The sequence below is a fragment of the Schistocerca nitens genome, chromosome 5 (genome assembly GCF_023898315.1).
Source record: "Schistocerca nitens isolate TAMUIC-IGC-003100 chromosome 5, iqSchNite1.1, whole genome shotgun sequence".
Lineage (NCBI taxonomy): Eukaryota > Metazoa > Arthropoda > Insecta > Orthoptera > Acrididae > Schistocerca > Schistocerca nitens.
In genome coordinates this window covers 848,912,535-848,939,213 of record NC_064618.1, presented here as the reverse complement: position 1 = coordinate 848,939,213, position 26,679 = coordinate 848,912,535, and the positions used below count along the sequence as shown (strand labels likewise).

Here is a 26,679-nt window from a genome sequence, read left to right as displayed (position 1 = left end):
TCAGTGTATCATACGTGCCGCCACCAGCTTCCCTCAATACCTTAATTTAATTTTCATATTCATTCACAACGTCTAAAATGTAACCTTCTCTCAAAACGGACCATTTACTGCCGGCCACTAACATTACACCTATGATAAGAGAACCGTGCAGTGATTTATAAGGAGCGATCAGTTTCCATTCGATGGCCGTACAGTCCAGGATCGGGTAAAATCTCCTTGAGCGCTGAGACCATCATCCCACCAACGCACCAGGCTGAAGACACCCGTTTGGTAAAACATTGTGTCGCGCTGCGTGAAGTCCGTAACTGCCTGTTGCATGTCGTCGTCGTCCGACAGGAATCGCCCACTCTTTAAAGGCGTTTTCTACCGAAGGCGTGATAATCGCGTGGTGAGAGATCAGTACTATAGTTCGAGTAATGGATTGTCTCACATTTAAGTTGGCGTAGCTTCTGCGTTACGACGTTTGCGATGCGGGCCAGCCGGGGTGCCCGAGCGGTTCTAGGCGCTACAGTCTGGAACCGCGCTACCGCTACGGTCGCAGGTTCGAATCCTGCCTCGGGCATGGCTGAGTGTGATGTTCTTAGGTTAGTTAGGTTTAAGTAGTTCTACGTTCTAGGGGACTGATGACCACCGATGTTAAGTCCCATAGTGCTCAGAGCCATTTGAACCATTTTTTACCCTTGTTACCCGCTACCATGTACAGCATATACGCTGCAGCAACGTCCTCAAATGGAACTTCGCCCCTGATATGTACAAATCCCATCGCACCATCGGAAATATTCATGTACTACGCACCATCGTGCAACTGTCTTACTGTGAATAAATAATTCAAAAATGTTCAGATGTGTGTGAAATCTTATGGGACTTAACTGCTAAGGTTATCAGTCCCTATGCTTATACACTACTTAACCTAAATTATCCTAAGGACAAAGACACACACCCACGCTCGAGGGAGGACTCGAACCTCCGCCGGGACCAGCCACACAATAAATAATTCACGAAAGGCAGACCGACTGGGGTGGCGCAGTCGTTAGCCCCGTGACTCGCTTTGGGTAGCTGCATGGACCATATATACCCAAACGCGTCATCTGTATTTGCGTCTACTGTGGTTTCCCTAAATCGATTAAGGCGATTGCCGGGATCTTTCCCTACCTAATTCCTTCCCCGACCCTGTACTATGTAAGTTTCTGCTCCACCTCTGATAATCTTCTCGACGACATGACTTTAAACCCTTTCTCTTCCTTCGCGTGTAATCGGCAGGACGTCATAAATACAACATCCGCATAACGGAATTTGTTTAGTTCAGTTCAATTGAAAGTGCTACTGCTCAATTATAAATTAAATGTCAAATGGTTCAAATGGCTCTGAGCACTATGGGACTTAACATCCGAGGTCATCAGTCCCCTAGAACTTAGAACTACTTAAACCTAATTAACCTAAGGACATCACACACATCCATGCCCGAGGCAGGATTCGAACCTGCGACCGTAGCAGTCACGCGGTTCCAGACTGAAGCGCCTAGAACCGCACGGCCACACCGGCCGGCAATTAAATGTCAGCCATTTTACATCTACTGTTGCCTGAAGGCCCTTTCCATATTTTTGTGTGTGTATTGTGTATTGGACCGGGGACCTAAAAACGACGGAGAGGCTTCGTCCCGCTGTAGCCCTCAGTGGTTCACAACAGGCCACAGCAGTCCACCCACCCCGCCGCCGCCCACACTGAACCCATGGTTATTGTGCCGAATCGGCACCCCCCCCCCCCTCCCCCGACACTAACACTCCCCCCCCCCCCCCCCCCCCGCCGAATTATGGTGTACGCGTGCGTGGAGACAAGTGTTTGCGCAGCAATCGCCGACATAGTGACTTAGTGTAACTGAGGCGGAATAAGGGGAATCAGCCCGCATTCTCCGAGGCAGATGGAAATCCGCCTTAAAAACCATACACAGGCTGGCCGGCATACCGGACCTGGACACTACTCGTAATTCGTGCCGGGGAGTGACGCCTTTCCGCTCGGGAAGCAGCGCGTTAGCACGCGCGGCTAGCCGGGCGGGCCCATATTCTTGTACATTTCAAGATCTTCAGGTTTTCGCATCTACACTTGTTCTGCCTCTTTTCCGATGGCGCCTGTCAAAATTTCATTACACTATTTCGTACCACCAGAAACCCATCAAAGAACTGTTTTTGGAGTCTATAGCGTCATGTCGCCATGCTGCATGCGTTGCCCTTTTGCTGTTCAGCTTTTTGAACGATCACTATGAAGGCACCAACTTCTACCTTATCTCTTGCCAGTCTATTCCACTTCCTGTCCCTTCTAGTCATATTCAAAATGTTTCTTGCTATTCTCATCACAGTCCTTATACGTTATAGGCTTATCGTTTTTGACCCACTTGTAATTTAGTACTGTACACAGAATTAAGTTTTTTTGTAATTTATTCCAACTCATTTTCATTCTCATCTTTCTTCTTTTTTTCACATGATTTATGGGGTTTATTTTTATTTTTATTCTTTACAGTCTACATATTCACCCCCTGGCTCAGTTATGTTATTTTTGTGTTCACTTTCTTTCTTTCGTCATACTGATTGTGTACTATTTCGAAATTAGACTGGTTGATTTTCAGCCATAATTCCTTAATTTCTCTATTGGGGAGTCTTATATCCTTCGTCGAAAATTTTTTGAACAGAACCGGAAGCAAATGTTGTTTGGTGCCATGTTCCTGGTTGAGATAAGTCAAGTGGGCAGCGTGTTTCCTGGAAGAAGGCGAGTGAAACAGTGCAACATCCTATTTATGCCGGGTATGTTTGTAGAAAAGACAGCAGTGTTTATAGCAAATTTTATAGCGGCGACATATGTTTCAGACTGTAAACGCTCGCGAGCAAGAATTACCATTGTTTATCAACGTCCAGGGACGGAAGTTACTGTCACATACTGTGAGAATGGAAGATGTATTTTAAGATAATGTAACCTACTTTTATTGCTACGAAGTAGGATGAAGGTCATATTTCACAAACTGTGCGGTTTCATTATTTCATCCTTTATAAATGCCGCGAAGCACGTTTGATTCGTGAACTATATGCACTACTCTCCTGCGAAAGGCACGGATTATATCTACGTACGTCTTTTTTTTATACTCAGCTGATGTCATCAATTTTTCTGGCAGTAAAATTTTGCCACTTGCGAAGACTGCCCCTCTTCATCCTACTGTTACGATTCACAGGTATAATATTCGATTTGTAGGAAGCGTTATTTTTTCGAGTAACTATCGGCCAGGTGTCCCTGTCCGACAACAAGGTTCTCTTATACCATAACTGACCTCTTCGGCGTTTAAAGACAGTCTCATTTGATAATGTAGTTTGCAGTAAGTATGAAACAAGCAATATTCTGGTTGCAGTTCAGTGTCTTCGACGACTTTCCTATTGATCCTTGGTATTAATCTTTTCTACAAAGGACTGTAAGGCATTTGGCAGAGGATACTTCTTAGACTATCAAGTTTCAAAATTTCTTCCAGTTCTATTCACGAATAAAGCGGTGCCGTGTTTCTAGTCTTTCTTCAAGCATTCGGTATATTAGGGCACCGTTGCGTAGTAAACAAAATAAATGTTCACGGAATTGGATTGAAGACTACTAGGCAAAGAGAATATCCTGAAGGACACATCCATGGAAGCAAAGTGGGCGTTGAGCATACCTCAACGAAGTGATAGCATCTTTAGTGCTCTTGACATGTAGGACCTATAGCTGATGTGACAGACAACGTCTGTTGCTCTCTGAGGCTGTTCGCAGACGAAGCAGTTTTGAAGTAGAAGCTCGTGTCGTTAAGACATTTTTACGAACTGCAGGAAGACTTGAAGATGATGGGCGCCTAGTGAAAAGTCTGGCGGCTGACCCTCGGCATAAATGACTGTAATCTAAGGTGTGCAAATACAGTGACTGCACGACCGGCAATCAGTCACTGCGATCAGTCAAAACTGTCAAGTACCTATCAGTATCTGTCTGGAGCTACCGATAGCTGTGCGAGAGGAAGGTGCAACGCTGAAATTTCCCAGAAGAATTGAGGAAGTATAATTCGTCTGCAAAGGATATGGCGTAGAAAAAAAAAAGTACTGCTGCTTTGAACAATTCTTGGGTTTGCTCGTCAGACTGGGAGCTTTACCACAATGCTTTAATGGAAGATGGTTCAAATGGCTCTGAGCACTACGGGACTCAACTGCTGAGGTCATTAGTCCCCTAGAACTTAGAACTAGTTAAACCTAACTAACCTAAGGACATCACAAACATCCATGCCCGAGGCAGGATTCGAACCTGCGACCTTAGCGGGCTTGCGGTTCCAGACTGCAGCGCCTTTAACCGCACGGCCACTTCGGCCGGCATTTAATGGAAGACATGAAGAAGAAACAAAGATGAGCGGCATGATTTGCAACATGTTTGTTTAGCCAGCGCGAGAGGATTGCTGAAATGGGAGAAGCTGCAACAAACACGTTGTACATCGTGAGAGCCCATATTCCAGTAGAAACTGGGAAATGTAACAGGTGAAGGGAGACCTATAGTTGCGGTTACTCACAGGAAGGGGAACGAGAAAGTCACCACACAAGGCCATCTCACTAAACGCTGATGTAGCAGTAGGCGCTCAGGCACGCTTTTATCTTCAGCGACGGAAGTATTAGCACAATAAAAAGAAATTGGAAGAAAGCTGAGCAGGCTATAGTAAGGGAACACTTTTCCTCCGCGAGATAGTGTAGCTTTTGACGTGGAAAAGGTGGACACTGCAGAATAGCAACAAAAGTTGTTATGAAACTATTCGATTGATGAGATGAAGAATCCGAGCTGGTCAACCAGACAGAAAACTTCGCAAGATGCCTTGGGACAGAGTGGCGGTGATTCTTCCAGTGTGAGACACTTCAGCAGTAAGGTTCGTGAGAGACACTTCGCTGCTTGGCCTGATGTGAGGCTGTTGAACGTCAGTTGAGAGGTCACACAAGAATTTGCTTGTGCGCGTAAGTGGTAACTGTGTGCCAACAGCCGTAGCTAGTAGCCGGCTGTGCGAACCTGGCCTGCCCGGTAATGCAACGCTCGGCCGTCGTCGCTCAAAGAGGCCGTCTTCTGCAGAAAGCAACGTGGACATTGCACAGGGTCTCTGTGGCTGACCATCTGCTGCCTGACAATGCCACTTGCAAGTGTTACTGTACATCCACCCTTGTGACTGGAGGTCTGCGGGACTTCGGCCGTTCACATATGGGACACCTACAGCCGTCCTTTTAATTACGAGGTGTGGCTAGAAAAAAACCGGACTAGTACTGGTGAAACAATAAAATGAATGCAATAAGGCTGAAAGTCGCATGGCCTGTCACGTGACTCTCGCTCCGCCTACTGCTCGAGTTTCATCTGCCTCCTGCATTCAGTCTGCCCGTGGCGTCTGTTTTAAGTAGTTGACGTTTTGTCTGTGCGTCGGAAAATGTTGAGTGTACAGAAAGAACAGCGTGTTAACATCAAATTTTGTTTCAAACTAGGAAAATCTGCAAGTGAAACGTTTGTAATGTTACAACAAGTGTACGGCGATGATTGTTTATCGCGAACACAAGTGATTGAGTGGTTTAAACGATTTAAAGATGGCCGCGAAGACACCAGTGATGACACTCGCACTGGCAGACCATTGTCAGCAAAAACTGATGCAAACATTGGAAAAATCGGTAAAATTGTTCGACAAGATCGCCGTTTAAGAATCAGAGCAGTGTCTGGGTTAACAGGAGTTGACAAGGAAAGTGTTAGGCAGATTCTTCATGAAAGTTTCAACATGAACAAAGTGTGTTCAAAAATGGTTCAAAATTGTCTCACAATTGAACAGAAGGAACGCCGAAGAATGATTTGTTCTGACATCCTGGAAAACATTGAAAGTGATCCCACCTTCTTACAAAATGTTATTACTTGCGATGAATCGTGGTTTTTTACTTACGATCCCGAAACTAAACGCCAATCGATGCATTGGAAAACTCCTGGTTCTCCACGACAAAAAAAAGCACGAATGTCAAAATCGAAATTCAAGGCAATGATGATTGTTTTTTTTGACATCAAAGGGATTGTGCACATTGATTGGGTACCAGAGGGACAAACAGTGAATCAGCATTACTACATTAGCGTCCTGGCTACCCTACGTGAGCGAGTACGGAGAAAACGGAACGATTTGTGGAGAAAAAAGTCATGGATCCTTCACCAAGACAATGCCCCAGCTCACAGTGCGTTGTCAGTGAAGACGTTTTTGGCAAAACACAACATTCCCATCTTAGATCATCCACCCTACTCACCTGATTTGGCCCCCTGTGACTTTTTTCTTTTCCCTAAAGTCAAGTCAGCTTTGAAAGGAACTAGATTTGAGACTGTTGAAGCAGTAAAAGAAAAAGCGACGGAAGTAATGTATGGACTTACCGAAAATGATCTGCAGCATTGCTATGAACAGTGGAAAATTCGTATGGAGCGGTGTAGAGACCGAGGAGGAGAGTACATTGAAGGAGATAACATGAAATTGTAAATAATTGTAAACAAATGTTTTTTCCAGCATCAGTCTGGTTTTTTTCTAGCCGCACCTCGTATACATAATAACTAACATCGTAAGGACAGCAGTAGGTGTTCCAGTTTATTAAATATGCAAGTGTTATGATCATTACAGAGTAATATAGGGTGATTATAATTAAACTTTCGCTACTTTAGCCAGTGTAGACGGAAAACTACTTAACGTATAGGTAGCAAACTTTATAGGAATGATGTTCAGACCGTGTGGTGCGGGATTTGCGTTTGTAGTAGTGTTAATGTCACGACTTGCCGTTAGGCGTCGGTACTGGTACGGCCACGTGGGGTTGAAACACAAGTATCAGTGTGCGTCACAGTTGGAGAGAATCAACGAGCGTCTGGACTAGACGAGCTGGGCTTTACTCGTAAAGCTGTTCTATCAGAACAGCAATACTGCTGCTCGTCTTCGCGAGTATCGACGCGTGAAAGGAAAACGGAGAGGTCCTCTTTCCGCACCGACGTTTCAGAACGTGATTCGGAAGTTCGAATTAATTGGCGATTTTTGAATTGCTCCTCGGACAGGCCGATGGACAATTAGGCCACGAATTGTTGAATAAATTACTGTTCCCCTAGCTGAGAATGCTGGACGCAATGTGCGATCTTTAAGCAGCGCACGAATTGTGTCACGGCAGCTGAACACTCCATTGTCCATTGTTTGAAAAGTGCTGCGAACAGTTGTGAAATGGTGTCTCTAGTGCGGCTCCACGCTGGGTTGAATGGAGATGGTCAGCACACTGGTTCAAAATGGCTCTGAGCACTATGGGACTTAACATCTATGGTCATCAGTCCCCTAGAACTTAGAACTACTTAAACCTAACTAACCTAAGGACATCACACAACACCCAGCCATCACGAGGCAGAGAAAATCCCTGACCCCGCCGGGAATCGAACCCGGGAACCCGGGCGTGGGAAGCGAGAACGCTACCGCACGACCACGAGATGCGGGCTCAGCACACTGAGCAACGTTTGTGGCCCGGAACGTAAACATGGTAGGCAAGTAACAAACCTGACCCTCACATGGAGATTAAAATATGTTTCTTTCGACGGTTTATTCGTTATTCTCTTCCGCATGTCCACACAAATGTTTTCACAAAGCTTCATTGTCATATGATAACTCATCTTTCATGGGGCTCTCTCAAGTAGCAAAAGTTTAATTATAACCATCCTATACCTAAAAGCTTGGAAAAAGCGACGCCGAGATAATTGTTAATATAACGGAGATATTACTTTGGGGTTGGGTTGTTTGCGGGATGAGACCAGACAGCGAGGTCATCGGTCTGATCGGATTAGGGAAGGACGGGGAAGGAAGTCGCCGTGCCCTTTCAAAGAAACCATCCCGGCGTTTGCCTGGAGCGATTTAGGGAAAACCTAAATTATCAGGATGGCCGGATGCGGGATTGAACCGTCGTCCTCCTGAGTGCGAGTCCAGTGTGCCAACCACTGCGCCACCTCGCTCGATCGATATTACTTTTACTATAGTTCTAGATGTATAGATACATTTATTCGTTATTGCGTTTCTTGTAAAATATAACTGAAATCAACTAGCCGTGGTTGGAACAGATCTATTTGCGCAAATAAACACCGATGTAATGTGCTCTGTTTACATTTCTATATGGTTCAAATGGCTCTGAGCACTATGGGACTTAACTTCGGAGGTCGTCAGTCCCCTAGAACTACTTAAACCTAACTAACCTAAGGATATCACACACATCCATGCCCGAGGCAGGATTCGAACCTGCGATCGTAGCGGTCGCGCGGTTCCAGACTGTAGCGCCTAGAACCGCTCGGCCACCACGGCCGGCACATTTCTATAGTTCGCACACCTTGTCCTGTAACTTGCTATTAATTGTAAATGCCGCACACAAGTGCTGTTACTTTATAACTGCTAAATATAATTAACAATAGTTAATTTTAACGTGAGATCACAACTAACAGCAGAAACAGTAACGGGATCTTTCTCTCCTCGCTATTGTTCTTGTTGTGGTTTGATGCATCTCCCAACTCTAGTGTACCCTGTGCGAGCGTCTTCTTCATCTCATCTCTACGTAACCATAGCAACCAGCATGTATTTGAATCTGATTAGTGTAGTCAAGTCTACATCTACCTCTAAACCCCTCCCCCCCCCCCCTCAAGGCTACCAAACTTCCCTCCATTACCAAATTGAGTATTTCTCGAAGACTGAGGATGTGTCCTACCAACCGATCACTTCTTTTGGTCGTGATATAAATTTCTTTTGGGTCCTGTTGAATTGAGTATGTCTTCACTAGCTATCGAATCAATCCTTCTAATCTTCAGCACTCTTCTATAGCACCACAGTTCAAAAGGTGGTGTTTTGTTCTTGACTGAATTGTTTATCGTTCACGTCTGACTTTCATGCAACGCTACAAAATTTGGAAATTTGTGGTAAGTTCGTGTGGGACCAAATTGCTGAGGTCATCGGTCCCCAGGCTTGCCTCAGACCGCACCGTCACCCCGCGCAGCTACAACGCTGCAATACAGACCTTCAGAAAACACTTCCTAAATCTTAATATATATATTCGATGCATAATTATTTCTGTTTTTTTTTTTCAGAAACACTTTTTTTGCTATTGCGAGGCTATAATTATACGCTGTCTCTTTCGCCAATCTCCGGTCAAAGAAAACCTTCGTAACGACCGGGAGAGCGGTGTGCTGACCACACGCCCCTCCTATCCGCATCCTCACTGAGGTTGACACGGCGGTCGGATGGTCCCGATGGGCCACTTTTGGCCTGATGACGGAGTGCTTTCTCTTTCACCAATCGTCAGTTATTTTGCTGCCCAAAGAGCAACACTGATATCCTACTTTTAGTTCCTCGTTTCCTAATCTAATTTCGGCAGCATCGCCTCATTTAATTCGACTCGTTCCATTGGCCTTGTTTAGTGTTGTTGTTGTTCGACTCAGATCCGTTTTAAAGAAGGTACTGTGCCGCCTGCACGAAGGGGGAAAAATGATTCTGGTTTCACTACGTGACCGGCGTCGAACACTGAACTGTGGCCTGCGGACCACAAATGTAGTTAACGTAGGACCAGTACGGCTGTTTTCTCATTGGTATATCAAAACCGTGACACATTATGCATGATTAGATTAGATTAGATTAATACTTGTTCCATGGATCATGAATACGATATTTCGTAATTATGTGGAACGAGTCAAATTTTCCAATACATGACATAATTAAGTTAATTTAACAACATACTTAAGTTAATATAACAACTTTTTTATTTTTTGTGGTTTTTTATTTTTTATTTATTTTTTATTTTTATTTTTTAATATTTTTTTTCTTAATTTATATCTAAAAATTCCTGTATGGAGTAGAAGGAGTTATCATTCAGAAATTCTTTTAATTTCTTCTTAAATACTTGTTGGTTATCTGTCAGACTTTTGATACTATTTGGTAAGTGACCAAAGACTTTAGTGCCAGTATAATTCACCCCTTTCTGTGCCAAAGTTAGATTTAATCTTGAATAGTGAAGATCATCCTTTCTCCTAGTATTGTAGTTATGCACACTGCTATTACTTTTGAATTGGGTTTGGTTGTTAATAACAAATTTCATAAGAGAGTATATATACTGAGAAGCTACTGTGAATATCCCTAGATCCTTAAATAAATGTCTGCAGGATGATCTTGAGTGGACTCCAGCTATTCTTCTGATTACACGCTTTTGTGCAATAAATACTTTATTCCTCAGTGATTAATTACCCCAAAATATGATGCCATATGAAAGCAATGAGTGAAAATAGGCGTAGTAAGCTAATTTACTAAGATGTTTATCACCAAAATTTGCAATGACCCTTATTGCATAAGTAGCTGAACTCAAACGTTTCAGCAGATCATCAATGTGTTTCTTCCAATTTAATCTCTCATCAATGGACACACCAAAAAATTTTGAATGTTCTACCTTAGCTATATGCTTCTGATTAAGGTCTATATTTATTAATGGCGTCATACCATTCACTGTACGGAACTGTATGTACTGTGTCTTATCAAAATTCAGTGAGAGTCCGTTTACAAGGAACCACTTATTAATTTTCTGAAAGACAGTATTGATAATTTCATGAGTTAATTCTTGTTTGTCAGGTGTGATTACTATACTTGTATCATCAGCAAAGAGAACTAACTTTGCCTCTTCATGAATATAGAATGGTAAGTCATTAATATATATTAGGAACAAGAAAGGACCCAAGACTGACCCTTGTGGAACCCCATTCTTGATAGTTCCCCAGTTTGAGGAATGTGCTGATCTTTGCATATTATGAGAACTACTTATTTCTACTTTCTGTACTCTTCCAGTTAGGTACAAATTAAACCATTTGTGCACTGTCCCACTCATGCCACAATACTTGAGCTTGTCTAGCAGAATTTCATGATTTACACAATCAAAAGCCTTTGAGAGATCACAAAAAATCCCAATGGATGGTGTTCGGTTATTCAGACCATTCAAAATTTGATTGGTGAAAGCATATATGGCATTTTCTGTTGAAAAACCTTTCTGGAAACCAAACTGACATTTTGTTAGTACTTCATTTTTACAGATATGTGAAGCTACTCTTGAATACATTACTTTCTCAAAAATTTTGGATAAAGCTGTTAGAAGGGAGATTGGATGGTAATTGTTGACATCAGATCTATCCCCCTTTTTATGCAAAGGTATAACAATAGCATATTTCAGTCTATCAGGGAAAATGCCCTGTTTCAGAGAGCTATTACACAGGTGGCTGAGAATCTTACTTACCTGTTGAGAACAAGCTTTTAGTATTTTGCTGGAAATGCCATCAATTCCATGTGAGTTTTTGCTTTTAAGCAAGTTTATTATTTTCCTAATTTCAGAGGGAGAAATGGGTGAGATTTCAATTGTATCAAATTGCATACGGATGGCCTCTTCCATTAACAGCCTAGCATCTTCTAATGAACACCTGGATCCTACTATATCCACAACATTTAGAAAATGATTATTAAAAATATTTTCAACTTCTGACTTTTTGTTCGTAAAGTTTTCATTCAATTTGATGGCAATACTGTCTTCCTGTGCTCTTGGTTGACCTGTTTCTCTTTTAATAATATTCCAAATTGTTTTAATTTTATTATCAGAGTTGCTGATTTCAGACATGATACACATACTTCTGGATTTTTTAATAACTTTTCTTAATATAACACAGTAGTTTTTATAATGTTTGATAGTTTCTGGGTCACTACTCTTTCTTACTGCCAGATACATTTCCCTTTTCCGGTTACAAGATATTTTTATACCCTTAGTAAGCCATGGTTTGTTACAAGGTTTCTTACGAGTATATTTAACTATTTTCTTGGGGAAGCATGTGAACACGAGAGTGGGTAATGGACTGCACGCTGACGGTGGGTTAGGAAACCCGGTAGCGGCCCACCGGACGTAAGTAAAACAGTGGGATGTTGTCGTGCGTCGCCTTATCTGTAGCGCGGCTGCTCCCACAGTGGACGGTGACAGCAGGTAGGACCGCTGCTCTGCGGCCGGCGGGTAATGGCCCGTCAAAACGGCGCCGCGCCGGTCCCGGCTCTCTCTCACTCTCTCTCTCTCACACACACACACACCAGAACACACGGGCCAAACCTGTTTGCCAGCCGCCGGCTCGCGGTTTCACGTTACCTGGCCGGCCCGTGCGCGCCCGCCGCCGCTATGTAGGAATGCGGCTGCCCCAGTACACACCACATAGGCGGGCGCTGCCTGCCCCATACCGGGGCTGCCCCAGGGCCTCCCGTCCCCTCGCCTCCGCCTGCCGGTGTAGGGCACTCCGGGCTGTCGCGTCTCGGGCCCTCAGCGTTCACACTTTGGGTGCAGCGCCTCTGGTATCTGGAGGCCATCACTTTTACAAAAGTCAGTAGTAACTCCTCGCGACAGGGAATATTTGCGCTTTTGACGGCCACTGTGGTTTTGCCGCACGACCACATTTTATTCGTCTCAGAGGCGATACCGAATTATAAGGAAAAAACTACAAATTACAGAGAAGTAGCGGCCTGCCCCTGCTTCGGTCGGGCAGTACTAACAAGGGAAAACTCCCCATCGTACCCCTTCTCCCACTTCAGATTTTGTGGCTCTGAGCACTATGGAACTTAACATCTGACGTCATCAGTCCCCTAGAACTTAGAACTACTTAAACCTAACTAACCTAAGGACGGCACACACAGCCATGCCCGAGGCAGGATTCGAACCTGCGACCGTAGCGGTCGCGCGGTTCCAGACTGCAGCGCTTAGAACCGCTCGGCCACAACGGTCGGCACACGTACTGTCACTAACGCCATGTATGACACACCAGACATGTTTTCCAGTGGAGTATTCGGTTGACTTGGCGCATTGTCATCAAACGTTTGTGATTCCCATTTCACTTCCTTTCGGCTGCTGATCGAGTAGTTGTACAGAATCAGCTGTCATTATAGGTCCCTTCCTTACATCTCGCTGTTTCAATCGGGCGTCACCGCCGCGGCACAGATACAAATATGAATACAGCGAAATGTGAAAAAAAAGAATTATATTTTTTTTTCGAAGTTGATCGTTGTATTTGTTGGGGGCGGACGTCATGTGACACTAGTTGAAGTTGATCGTTGATACATTCCCTAAGTTGCTTTTTTTTATTTTTTTTATACAGGCGGCAGCTAACCCTCTTTTTTTCTTCTTGATGTACTTGTTCGGAGCGGATGTCCTATGATACCTGTTGCAGTTCATAGTTGGTTCATTCATTTTGTTTTTTATTACAGAAGACAGCTAAATAATCCTCTGACCGAACACGCTGAGCTACCGTGCCTACGTTTAGCCACGGCGTCTTTCTTTGTGTTTCGGGCTTCTCTATATTGCACTTCCCATCCTTCGGCCGTTCACTGTGTCTACTTTGCCCCTTTTTTTTTTTTTTTTTTTTGGTCACAGTTCCCGTTTTCATGCTTGATCTATGTTCAGGTTATGACAGGCTGACCACTGAGCCCTCTTACCAGTAAGTCTGAGGTGGGTGCGATGGGGAGTTTCCCTCGCAGGTATCCACGGCCGGATGGCTCTTCTGGCGTAGCGGTAATAAAGTATATACACGAATCTTCCTCGTGAATCAGTCCAGTACCAAAATCGCTACGGCAATTTCTGAGGTTAGCCCGAAATACAGGCAGAAGAACGCAACGAAGATTTCAATTTATAATATGTGTACACACGATCCAGTCTTGATAACCGCTTATTGCAGCGCGAATCGCTGCGAGACGTGCAGTGAGTTTCTGGAAGCCACCGACAAGGACGTGGACCCGTGCCGACTCCAGGGTCGTACGCAGCATCCGAACAGGCCGGGCACACAAATTCTCGGTTTCGTGACCAGGGAAGTACCGTTAACTGATCGTGGTGCTCTTCATATCGTGCACGTAGGCTGCGAGCTCTGTGACAGGTTTGCATTGTTCTGCTGGTAAATGCCACCGTGCCGAGAAAAAAGAAACTGCACGTAAGAGTGCACATGATCCCCAAGGATGAATGTAGACTTGGTCAATCTATTGTGCTATTCCTCTTCCGACGACTGTCTGACATTCCGGCGCTAGAGTTGGCGGCCAGTCATGTGCATGAGATGTGCTTACTTGTGCTCTTGCTGATGAAGGCTGTGGCTGAAAGCTATATGTAACTGTCTTTTAATTGTACCTGTGTGTAACTCAACGTGGCTTGTTTACAGTAAGTAGCAACCTGTATATGCCTACAGTGTTGATATTCCTGTCCATTTTTAACCCACAGTATCTATCTGAGGGAACAAACTTATAACTGATTGGACGATATCAGTTTCAAAGCTCATCGTGGGAGATGTAGGGACCCACCCAAACACGTTAGCTTCAATAGCTAAAAAGATAATATGGTTCTCGCTATCTGTTGGGTAGCAAAACGGAGACAGAGCTGCAACAGTGTTTTGTTCCTCCGGAGAACTTTATATCGGCCTGTAACTGTCCGAACTGTTTGTTCTAAGTCTCGAACGTTCCACTTACAAAGAATGAGGTAATGATAAACATGATTTTCCCTTTTCGTTGCCAGATACAAATAATCTCTCCTTCTGTCACCTGTTGTCATTTTGAAATAAAAATTAGCTGCCAACAGTCATCAGTAAATTATTTTCTTGAAGCAATAATCCTCCACAATCGGTCAAATTTTGCATAGCTCCCATGTATTTTGTCATAATGCGATGTAGCTAATATATCGCACTGGTATGTGATGGGAACGGCGTTATTAAGTCGTAACCTCCATTGGAGAGCTGCCCTACTTCTTCAACGTAAATTATCCGGCCGCGGTGGCTGTGCGGTTCTAGGCGCTGCAGTCCGGAACCGCGGGACTGCTACGGTCGCAGGTTCGAATCCTGCCTCGGGCATGAATGTGTAGCCGGCCGAAGTGGCCGTGCGGTTAAAGGCGCTGCAGTCTGGAACCGCAAGACCGCTACGGTCGCAGGTTCGAATCCTGCCTCGGGCATGGATGTTTGTGATGTCCTTAGGTTAGTTGGGTTTACCTAGTTCTAAGTTCTAGGGGACTAATAACCTCAGCAGTTGAGTCCCATAGTGCTCAGAGCCATTTGAACCATGAATGTGTGTAATGTCCTTAGGTTAGTTAGGTTTAAGTAGTTCTAAGTTCTAGGGGACTGATGACCGAAGATGCTAAGTCCCATAGTGCTCAGAGCCATTTGAACCATTTTTTCAACGTAAATTGATAAAATTTTAGTATCTGTTCCTTTTGTACGCCTTTTTGGGTTTCATTTGCCGCTTCGTAAGGAATACAATCGTGTCTACTTTCGCCAAAACTCTGTTATTTTCAGTGGCTAGGCTTCTTTCGTATTTATTCTTCATAAGGTTTACGCAGCAGTAGACTCTTCCTCCTTACGAGTTGGCATAATCCGCTATATTATACTGATGCCAGTTGTAAATCAATAAAGGCTTTCCTTTAGTGGTGTTGGTGAACATCTTCGCCAACACTTCCAACACAGAACACTACTTGGCAGTCACAGGTCAACGGCAGAACTGAACTGCGGGAGAAAGCGACGCGCCGCAGCCGCCTGTCATTGAACTGGTGTGCAGACGCGGTTCTTGTCGCAGGCTTTCCCAGGTAGCGACGGACAAGCCGTGGCGCCCCACTTCTGGAGTAGCCTTTTCCGAGATCTACTACGTGGAGTGTCCTGGGCTCCGCAGAAATCTGCGTACAGGTCTGACGAACTCCACGGAATTCCCATAGGTTACGGACCGGTGATCCGTGGGCGCGGATCTATCGCCCAGCGTTTCCCACTGGGTGCAGACAGATGTGGTTCCCTATCATATTTTGCAAACTACTCTGACCCGAACAGTTATACTGCTAGAAGACACCAAGCATGAAAGGATGCAGGTGCTCCACAATAATATTTACGTGGTCCAGAGAAGTCCTGGTGCCGCTCGGTTACAACCATAGGTCTGGTGAAGACGAGGTGAGTGTCCTCCGTAGCATAGTATTTCCTCTCGCGGATCTTTGTTGCGGTGCGGTGCCATTCGGCTGCATCACAGCGTATCCGGACACGACCATCGACCAGGCGTAAAAAGAAACGCGATTCATCAGACCAAACGATGTTTCCATAGATACATGCTCCAGTCACCGTGATCCCATTCCCATTGCAGTTGTAACTATGTCGGTAGGTGAACACGTAAATACATAGGGATCATCTGCTGCGGTACCCACGTTCGACAATGCGCGCCAAAACAATACACTGTCGTCAGGATAGCCCATAGACTTACTAAATAAATACTAGACCGCGCATTGGCGCTAGTGTCGCGTCCCCACATTGAACGCGATAGAAGACGCCATTTGCAGGGAAACAGTGCGTAAACATGGTTCGTTCGTGTGCCGCTTTTAATTGTAACAGTAAGATTGGAAGCAAAGACGAAGACGGAAACAATGTTACATTTCACAGGTCAGTCATTTCTGGTTGTTTGTTACTTTCCATTACTTGTATATAGTATTTTCATGGAGAAATAATACATCATGAGCGTTTGTTTTTGTTTAGGTTTCCCCTTACAAACGATTTTCTAAATCGGAAATGGATAGTTGCTACTCGGAGAGAGAACTTCCAACCGACAGCAAATTATTTGATGTTCTCTCTTCATTTTGAAGAGAATTGTTACATGGAAAATTATGTAAATAGACGTCAACTGAAGGACGATGCTATACCGACAGTATTTGGATTTCCAACTCATTTGAAAGAGGTATAGTGTCCTGGAAATCGTGCAATATAGGCCTAGCTTAAATAGTGTGGAAATACTGTCAGTGTGTATAATTTTGAACGTTCGTTTTCCAGGTTACCAAGGCAATCAAATATATACTAAGTATTAATCAGAGGTAGGTCGAATAATTGAGTTTAGATACTTAACATGTATTGTCAGGTGGTAATTATACTTCGTATATGGTCAAATATTTGATCAGATGTTGCAAACTCAACCACTTTCAGAGGTGCTATCAGTGTTAAAAACTAATGTGCGGATGAAATTCCTACGGTATTTACAGTGATATGGGTTATTCGAGTGTAGACAATACTGTGCTAAACAAAAGTAAGCGTGCAAAATGTACACAGTAATCGGCAAAAAGCAAACAGGACCTGACTGGAAAATTACGTGAATTAAATAATAATCGTACTGTCTGTTACATTAAAAGTTTCATGTAATTATCAAATGTAAATAACTCGATGTAAACTCGCTCCACCTTGTCAGGAAAGAGCCTTACATTCCTAAATTTCACGTCTCTATGCAGACGTATTTCGGAAATTAGGAAACTTCATTCATTTAAGTATACTTTTAAAATAGACTCGAATACTCAGTACTTCTGGGTCGACAGAAGCGTCCGATCCAATGCGTCGGCTTTGACCCGTGACGTAATAGTGTTGTCGTGTGTGACGTCATGACGGCGCGGAGTTTGGTTTGAGTGTGGCTGTCTCCAGTTCTGTTTTTATCTTATTTTATTTACTTTTCTGATCTGTTCGTTCTATCTCGTAAGATTAATTTTTTTAATTTAAAAACACTTATTACTTATTTTAATTATCTGTTTCCTCCAATTTCTGTTTTAGTTTATTGTATTTATCTTTCTAATCTGTTCGTTCTATCCCGTGAGATTTTTTTTAAAAAAGACAAAAAACACTAATCAGCTACTGAAGCATCTTTATCTTCTATGGGCTGCAGGGGTTACGACCCCTGCGGAGGTGGGTGGGTATTCATGCATGGCTGTCTTCACTTACACGTTGTAGCTACGCAAGGTGTCTAAATTTGTTTATATTTAGTTTGACCCCCACCCAAAACACCCCATTTGCCGCGCTTGTCCGGTTAGTGTCATTAGGCTTCTTGTGGCAAGTGTGTGTGTTTGTTTTTGTTTCCGCCATATTTGTGACGTCATGGGTCAAAACAGACGGGCGGGATCGGACGCATCCGTATTTCCGTACTTTTTTAAAAAACATGTGTTTAATTTGTGCTTCAATTTGCTGTTGTTGCGTCTCATATACTTCAAACCACAACCCCAGTACTAGGATTCATCCCTGCAGCTGCTTCAATTGGGGGACAGTTGCCTCGCTTCTCCGCTACGGCTTGGTAGGGGCTTGGGATAGCCACAGATCGCCGCCACTGACCTCCACTTTCTGTGCTGAGGCGTGGATGGCCACCATCTTGTCGCGTACTCGTATTTTCACCGTCCTTCGACCACTTTCCATACTTGCTGACGACAGTAGCGAGGCCACAACCGTGCTACACTAGTTTGACGAGCATGATAGCAGAGTGACTGTGATGTGTCGCCCACCAACGCAGTGGAGCAGACCAGAAGCGGTATCGGGCGGAAATTTGTTGAAATAGTGTGGTCTGAGCGTAGGTATCTGGTGCCGTATGCTTACAGAAGCCAACCAACAACTTGTCGAATTCGTGGCACCCAGAATCGGTACTGTACTGCCTCCCAAAGGTGGACCAACACGCTGTTACGTTTCGGGTGTGTCAATGTACACTACTGGCCATTAAAATTGCTACACCACGAATATGACGTGCTACAGACGCGAAATTTAACCGAAAGGAAGAAGATGCTGTGATATGCAAATGATTAGCTTTTCAGAGCATTCACACAAGGTTGGCGCCGGTGGGGACACCTACAACGTGCTGACACGACGAGAGTTTCCAACCGATTTCTCTTACACAAACAGCAGTTAACCGGCGTTGCCTGGTGAAACGTTGTTGTGATGCCTCGTGTAAGGAGGAGAAATGCGTACCATAACGTTTCCGACTTTGATAAAGGTCGGATTGTAGCCTATCGCGATTGCGGTTTATCGTATCGCGACATTGCTGCTCGCGTCGGTCGAGATCCAATGACATTTACCAGAATATAGAATCAGTGAGTTCAGGAGGGTAATACGGAACGTTCTGTTTACAGCATCATGATGGTCGCATCCGTGTTTGGCGACGTCGCGGTGAACGCACATTGGAAGCGTGTATTCGTCAGCTCCATACTGACGTATCACCCGTTGTTCTGGTCTTCAATACGGAGACTGCTTTGACTCAGCTGTCTGTACTGCTCCTGTGCTGGTTTCTTCATAACTATTGCGACCAGAACAACGGCCGGCCGGAGTGGCGGAACGGTTCTAGGCGCTACAGTGTGGAACCGCGCGACCGCTACGGTCGCAGGTTCGAATCCTGCCTCGCGCATGGATGTGTGTGATGTCCTTAGGTTAGTTAGGTTTAAGTAGTTCTAATTCTAGGGAACTGATTACCTCAGAAGTTAAGTCCCATAGTGCTCAGAGCCGTTTGAACCATTTTTTGCATTTCTTCTTGGTGTAGCAATTTTAATGGCCAGTAGTGTAGCTGGGCAAAGCGGAGGAGGCTTGCGTGCCGGAGAGGAGCCGCGTGCGCGGCAGGTGGAGTTTCGTCTGCTGCGCGGCGTGGGCGTCCTTGAGGGGGCAGGTGTGCGCGGCGACCTTGGGCGGCGCGCAATTAAGAGTTTGGCGCGTGCGCAGTCCGCCGCCGCCGCCGCCACCCCATCGCGACACAGCGGCCGGGACCGGGGAATGCGGCAGCCGCCGCCGCCAGCCCCGTGTTTTTGTCTCGCCTGGGCGACGTGACGCGCCTACTGCACAGCCGGGAATCCCACCACACCTCACCTCCTGCCTTCACTTCGCTTTATCACTCCAGTACTGTCAACTATCAGTTCACCCTAAGCCAATATTGCGAAAATAATACACTACTGGACATTAAAATTGCTACACCAAGAAAAAATGCAGATGATAAAATGGTATTCATTGCACAAATACACTCCTGCAAATTGAAATAAGAACACCGTGAATTCATTGTCCCAGGAAGGGGAAACTTTATTGACACATTCCTGGGGTCAGATACATCACATGATCACACTGACAGAACCACAGGCACGTAGACACAGGCAACAGAGCATGCACAATGTCGGCACTAGTACAGTGTATATCCACCTTTCGCAGCAATGCAGGCTCCTATTCTCCCATGGAGACGATCGTAGAGATGCTGGATGTAGTCCTGTGGAACGGCTTGTCATGCCATTTCCACCTGGCGCCTCAGTTGGACCAGCGTTCGTGCTGGACGTGCAGACCGCGTGAGACGACGCTTCATCCAGTCCCAAACATGCTCAATGGGGGACAGATCCGGAGATCTTGCTGGCCAGGGTAGTTGACTTACACCTTCTAGAGCACGTTGGGTGGCACGGGATACATGCGGACGTGCATTGTCCTGTTGGAACAGCAAGTTCCCTTGCCGGTCTAGGAATGGTAGAACGATGGGTTCGATGACGGTTTGGATGTACCGTGCACTATTCAGTGTCCCCTCGACGATCACCAGTGGTGTACGGCCAGTGTAGGAGATCGCTCCCCACACCATGATGCCGGGTGTTGGCCCTGTGTGCCTCGGTCGTATGCAGTCCTGATTGTGGCGCTCACCTGCACGGCGCCAAACACGCATACGACCATCATTGGCACCAAGGCAGAAGCGACTCTCATCGCTGAAGACGACACGTCTCCATTCGTCCCTCCATTCACGCCTGTCGCGACACCACTGGAGGCGGGCTGCACGATGTTGGGGCGTGAGCGGAAGACGGCCTAACGGTGCGCGGGACCGTAGCCCAGCTTCATGGAGACGGTTGCGAATGGTCCTCGCCGATACCCCAGGCGCAACAGTGTCCCTAATTTGCTGGGAAGTGGCGGTGCGGTCCCCTACGGCACTGCGTAGAATCCTACGGTCTTGGCGTGCATCCGTGCGTCGCTGCGGTCCGGTCCCAGGTCGACGGGCATGTGCACCTTCCGCCGACCACTGGCGACAACATCGATGTACTGTGGAGACCTCACGCCCCACGTGTTGAGCAATTCGGCGGTACGTCCACCCGGCCTCCCGCATGCCCATTATACGCCCTCGCTCAAAGTCCGTCAACTGCACATACGGTTCACGTCCACGCTGTCGCGGCATGCTACCAGTGTTAAAGGCTGCGATGGAGCTCCGTATGCCACGGCAAACTGGCTGACACTGACGGCGGCGGTGCACAAATGCTGCGCAGCTAGCGCCATTCGACGGCCAACACCGCGGTTCCTGGTGTGTCCGCTGTGCCGTGCGTGTGATCATTGCTTGTACAGCCCTCTCGCAGTGTCCGGAGCAAGTATGGTGGGTCTGACACACCGGTGTCAATGTGTTCTTTTTTCCATTTCCAGGAGTGTATATTATGCTACAACTGACATGTGATTCCATTTTCACGCAATTTGGGTGCATAGATCCTGAGAAATCAGTACCCAGAACAACCACCTCTGGCAGTAATAACGGCCTTGAAACGCCTGGGCATTGAGTCAAACAGAGCTTCGATGGGGTGTACAGGTATAGCTCCCCATGCAGCATCAATACGATACCACAGTTCACCAAGAGTAGTGACTGGCGTATTGTGACGAGCCAGTTGCTCGGCCACCATTGACCAGACGTTTTCAATTGGTGAGACATCCGGAGAATGTGCTGGCCAGGGTAGCAGTCGAACATTTTCTGTATCCAGAAAGGCCCGTACAGGACTGCAACATGCGGCCGTGCATTATCGTGCTGAAATGTAGGGTTTCGCAGGGATCGAATGAAGGGTAGAGCCACGGGTCGTAACACATCTGAAATGTAACGTCCACTGCTCAAAGTGCCGTCAATGCGAACAAGAGCTGACCGAGACGTGTAACCAATGCTACCTCATACCACCACGCCAGGTGATACGCGAGTATGGCGATAACGAATACACGCTTCCAATGTGCGTTCACCGCGATGTCGCCAAACACGGATACGACCATCATGATGCTGTAAACAGAACGTGGACTCATCTGAAAAAAAAAAAAATGACGTTGTGCCATTCGTGCACCCAGGTTCGTCGTTGAGTACGCCATTGCAGGCGCTCCTGTCTGTGATGCAGCGTCAAGGGTAACCGCAGCCGTGGTATCCGAGCTGATAGTCCATGCTGCTGCAAACGTCGTCGAACTGTTCGTGCAGATGGTTGTTGTCTTGCAAACGTCCCCATCTGTTCACTCAGGGATCGAGATGTGGCTGCACGATCCGTTAGAGCCGTGCGGATAACATGCCTGTCATCTCGACTGCTAGTGATACGATGCCGTTCGGAACCAGCACGGCGTACCGTATTACCCTCCTGAACCTACCGATTCCATATTCCGCTAACAGCCGTTGGATCTCGACGAACGCGAGCAGCAATGTCGCGATACGATAAACCGTAATCGCGATAGGCTACAATCCGATCTTTATCAAACTTGATGGTAAGCATTTCTCCTCCTTACACGAGGCATCACAACAACGTTTCACCAGGCAACGCCGGTCAACTGCTGTTTGTGTATGAGAAATCGGTTGGAAACTTTCCTCATGTCAGCACGTTGTAGTTGTCGCCACCGGTGCCGACCTTGTGTGAATGCTCTGAAAAGCTAATCATTTGCATATCACAGCATCTTCTTCTAGTCGGTTAAACTTCGCGTCTGTAGCACGTCATCTTCGTGATGTAGCAATTTTAATGGCCAGTAGTGTATCATAATCGTGAAAATATTTAATATTGTTGTATGAAGGCCCCTTCCGTTGACAATTGTCACTTACTGCACCATCATCAATCATTAAGGTACTTTTTTGCATTTACAAGTTGTTGTTGTTCTGGTCTTCAATACGAAGACTGCTTTGACTCAGCTGTCTGTACTGTTCCTGTGCTGGTTTCTTCATAACTACTGCGACCCACATCTGGTTGAACACGCTTAACGTTAGTCAAGACCTGATTATCGTCTACAGTTTTTGAAACCCCCTCCCCATTCCTGAAATACAGACACACACTTATTCATAGCAAACACTCGTCATCGAGTAGGTTTATCTTACAACCGCATGAGAGTCCGCAGGTGACAATACAGTCCGAGGCGAGCGGTACGTACTGAGCTGCACTGACAGCACCTGCTCCCAGGTGGAGCAGCTTCTGTCCTTGCATTTCGTCTCACCGGTTCCTTGTCTTTACAACGTTATCTCTTTTATCAACCGCTATTTGTCTCCTGTTTTCTTCAAAACAAAGTGTCCCACGATGAAGTAGTCACCTGCGCGTTAACGATCGAGGCCTGACGTATGCCAGTTGTTAACATTCACGTGACACATGATCATGTTAGCCTCTTAGTTTCTCCACGTTTGGAGAGCACTGTCGCTTTGTAGTTGTGTACTGGATTAATGAATAGCCACTCCAGTTGTTAAAACAAAGGTACTGAAACAATTATTATTTCAGTGGAACTATATATTCTGTGAAACAAAAAGACAGCTGTGTACTTCTCTTTAATGTTTGCCGCTAATCTTTTCGCAAAAAAGACGCAAGAAATGCTGAATATGAGAGACAGTATGGGTGGTACCGGTTACCTTCGTACCTGTCGTGCTGTAAACATAACGCAACGAATGTCGGGTCCGTACATCCCCTCTTTATTTAGAACATTAGACGAGTTGTTTTAGGAGGTGACTCACAGTGAAAATTGAAGAGTATTACCTAACTGTGCTCTTTTCGAGATATCTAGACTGCCGACAGAGAAGTAAAAATAAATAAAAAAGAATAATTAACTGCAATTGCTTCAATATTCCGAGGAATAGAACCTCTACGAGCGACGAGCGGTAAGTGTACAGTACAGTAGTGTCACATTTGTTTACTATGACCTCATTTCCATATCTGGACACTTTTATGAAACACTGGCGACTCCCACGTGATGTGAGATGACATGTGTGTCGATACCGAACTGTTAGTGGCTATTTTATCTGACGTGATATTCAGTTACAGAGGCTTCGGGGCGTAAATGAACACGCGCTGTGGGCGTGGTAACCGGCAGTTGGTTTTCTCGCTCATTTGTTTCGTCATAAGCTGCGCTCCTCGCAGTGGCGGACAAAAAGGGCGCGGATTACGGCCGCCGGTTCTTCGGCGGCGCGTCTGAAGCCCTGCAGGGCAAAAAGCGCACTGCATCAGATGCGGCGTCAGACGCTGCCTACCAGCCGCCATTCACGTCCAGCTGCCGCCGAAGGCACCGTCTCCGATCGCTGCCAACTTCTGGCGCCCAAATCCGACGTGCCTGGGCGAAACATGCGCGTCAAAAGATTTAGATTAACCGCTCTCTTTTGCAACAACATGTTTGCAGTCCTTATGAAGTACGCTTGACAACAAACGAACAAAATCAGTGACCCGCCGCTATGACGTAACATATCGGTAGAAGCTGTGCGAAATTGTAACAGATGTGATCGGGAAACTTACTTGGGAATCATTGGGATGAACATGGCGAATTTTTCACGAAACAATGTTCGGTAAATTAAGAGAACCTGCCCTTGAAAAAAAAAATGTGCGATCATTACACGCTACCGTCATACACTGAACAGCAGCCTAATATCGCGTAGGGCCGCCGCGAGCACGCAGAAGTGTCGCAACACGACGTGGCATCGACTTGACAAATGTCTGAAATAGTGCTGGAGGGAAATGACACCATGAATCCTGCAGGTTTGTTACGTCCGTCTCACCTATCAGAGTCGTATGTAGACGTGTCAGGGGCCCCATATCACTCCAACTGCACGCGCCCCACACCATTACAGAGCTTCCACCAGCTTGAACAGTTCCCTGCTGACATGCAGGGTCCCTGGATCCGTGAGGTTGTCTCCACACCCGTACAAGCCCATCCGCTCGATACAGTTTGAAACGAGACTCGTCCGACCAGGCAACATGTTTCCAGTCATCAACAGTCCAATGTCGGTGTTGACGGGCCCAGGCGAGACATAAAGCTGTGTGTCGTGCAGTCATCGAGGGTATACGAATGGGCGTTCGGCACCGAAAGCCCATATCGCTGATGTTTCGTTGAATGGTTTGCACGTTGACGCTTGTTGATGGCCCAGCATTGAAATCTGCAGCCATTTGCGGAAGGGTTGCACTTCTATCACATTGAACGATTGTCAAGTCGTCGTTGGGCCCGTTCTTGCAGGATCTTTTTCAGGCCGCAGCGATTCGGAGATTTGATGTTTTACCAGATTCCTGATATTAACGATATACTCGTGAAATGGTGGTACGGGAAAATCCCCTCTTCGTCGCTACCTGGGAGATGCTGTGTCCCATTGCTCGTGCGCCGACTATAACACCACCTTCAAACTCACTTAAATCTGGATAACCTGCCATTGTTGCAGCAGTAACCGATCTAACAACTGCGCCAGACACTAACTGTCGTACATAGGCATTGCCGACCACAGCGCCGTGTTCTGCTCGTTTACATATGTCTGTATTTGAATACGCATGCCCAAACCAGTTCGTTTGGCGCTTCAAGGTATATCTGGCATTGGGATCGTAAGAATAATGTAGGAGAGTTCAGGGCGCGCACACAGGCATACAGGCAGCCAATTTTTCTCTCGCTCTGTAGGTTACGATGTAGCTTTCAGCATGCAGTGTATAGTTTCTTGGGGAATGTGTACGTGGACGTAGAACCGCATGGGGTAAGTCTCTGCAATTGATTGTAAGACAAATATAGGGAGTAGTAACCATGTGACGAACACTCCTGCTTTAGTGGAAGCCGCCCTGCTCCATTCACGGCTCGCCGGGCCCCAGCTGAAAATGAGAGACCTCTATGATGGCGCGTTAAGGAATGAAGTGTTAAATAAACTGCAGTGTTCAGACCGAGAAAAAAAAATTAAAAATAGTTCCAGTTCTCCGGTCCGGATCACATTATCGCTATGTTTTTCTTGGTCATCCGGCGAATTGGCATACCAGTAATTTCCCTCTCAAATACAGTGCCTGAAAAAAGTGAAGTGCCCAAAAGAGGAAGGAAGAAACGAAAAGAAACTTCGTGGGTTGAGATGGTATGTGATATTTCAGTTATTACAAACTCAAATGAAATTTGGAAAGAACTTTGCTGTTTGAGACCAGTTATCTGTATGACGGTGCCCCCTCTCCAGCCTGGATGCATTCACTGACTGGGTTGGGAAGGTATCACAAAGCCGATGTATCCTGTCTTGAGACAAACTGGCTCACAACTGTTGTGACTGGTCGTCGGTATCCTGGATAGTGGCACTGGGGCGGGGATGACGTCAGAGCTGGTACCCGATAGCTGGGGATCTACAGAATTACGTCAACATCGTGCAGACAGTTAATAGAAGCATTTGAGAATTGTCCTGCTGGAAAATACCACCACGATACTGTCGCACGAAAGGGAAGACGGAGGACGCAGGATACCCGTGACGTACTGATGCCGCCAGAGTTCCCTCGATCACTGCCAGCCGTGACCTGAGGTCACGCCACGAGTGACACCGCTGTGCCTCTCCTAAACATTGCAAGAACGGGACCTCGCTTCAGCTCGCCACAACACTCGCCAACGGTGGTCATCTAGGGTAGCGCGGAACCGCGGTTCCTCACTGAACACAGGGCGACGCCATTCACCAGCACTCCGTGTTTCCAGGTCATGGCTCCACTCCAAACGCAGCCGCCTGTACTGCGTTGTTAACGGTAGCTACGGACGGTAATTGGCTAGTCTGTCTGCTGCTAGTCTCTAGGACGCTGAGTGCTGCAGGCAGCCCGTCACTTGTTCTCGGATGGTGGGCGCAGGTGTGAACGGGTTACGATGCGCAACGCGGCC

At 46.1% G+C, this 26,679-nt stretch overlaps 1 protein-coding gene across 1 annotated transcript in view; it reads left to right on the top strand.

Annotated features, from left to right (window-relative positions):
* Positions 1–26,679, top strand: part of LOC126259316 (titin homolog) — a 951,541-nt gene that overhangs the window by 366,930 nt on the left and 557,932 nt on the right. The gene's annotated exons all lie outside the window — the stretch shown is intronic.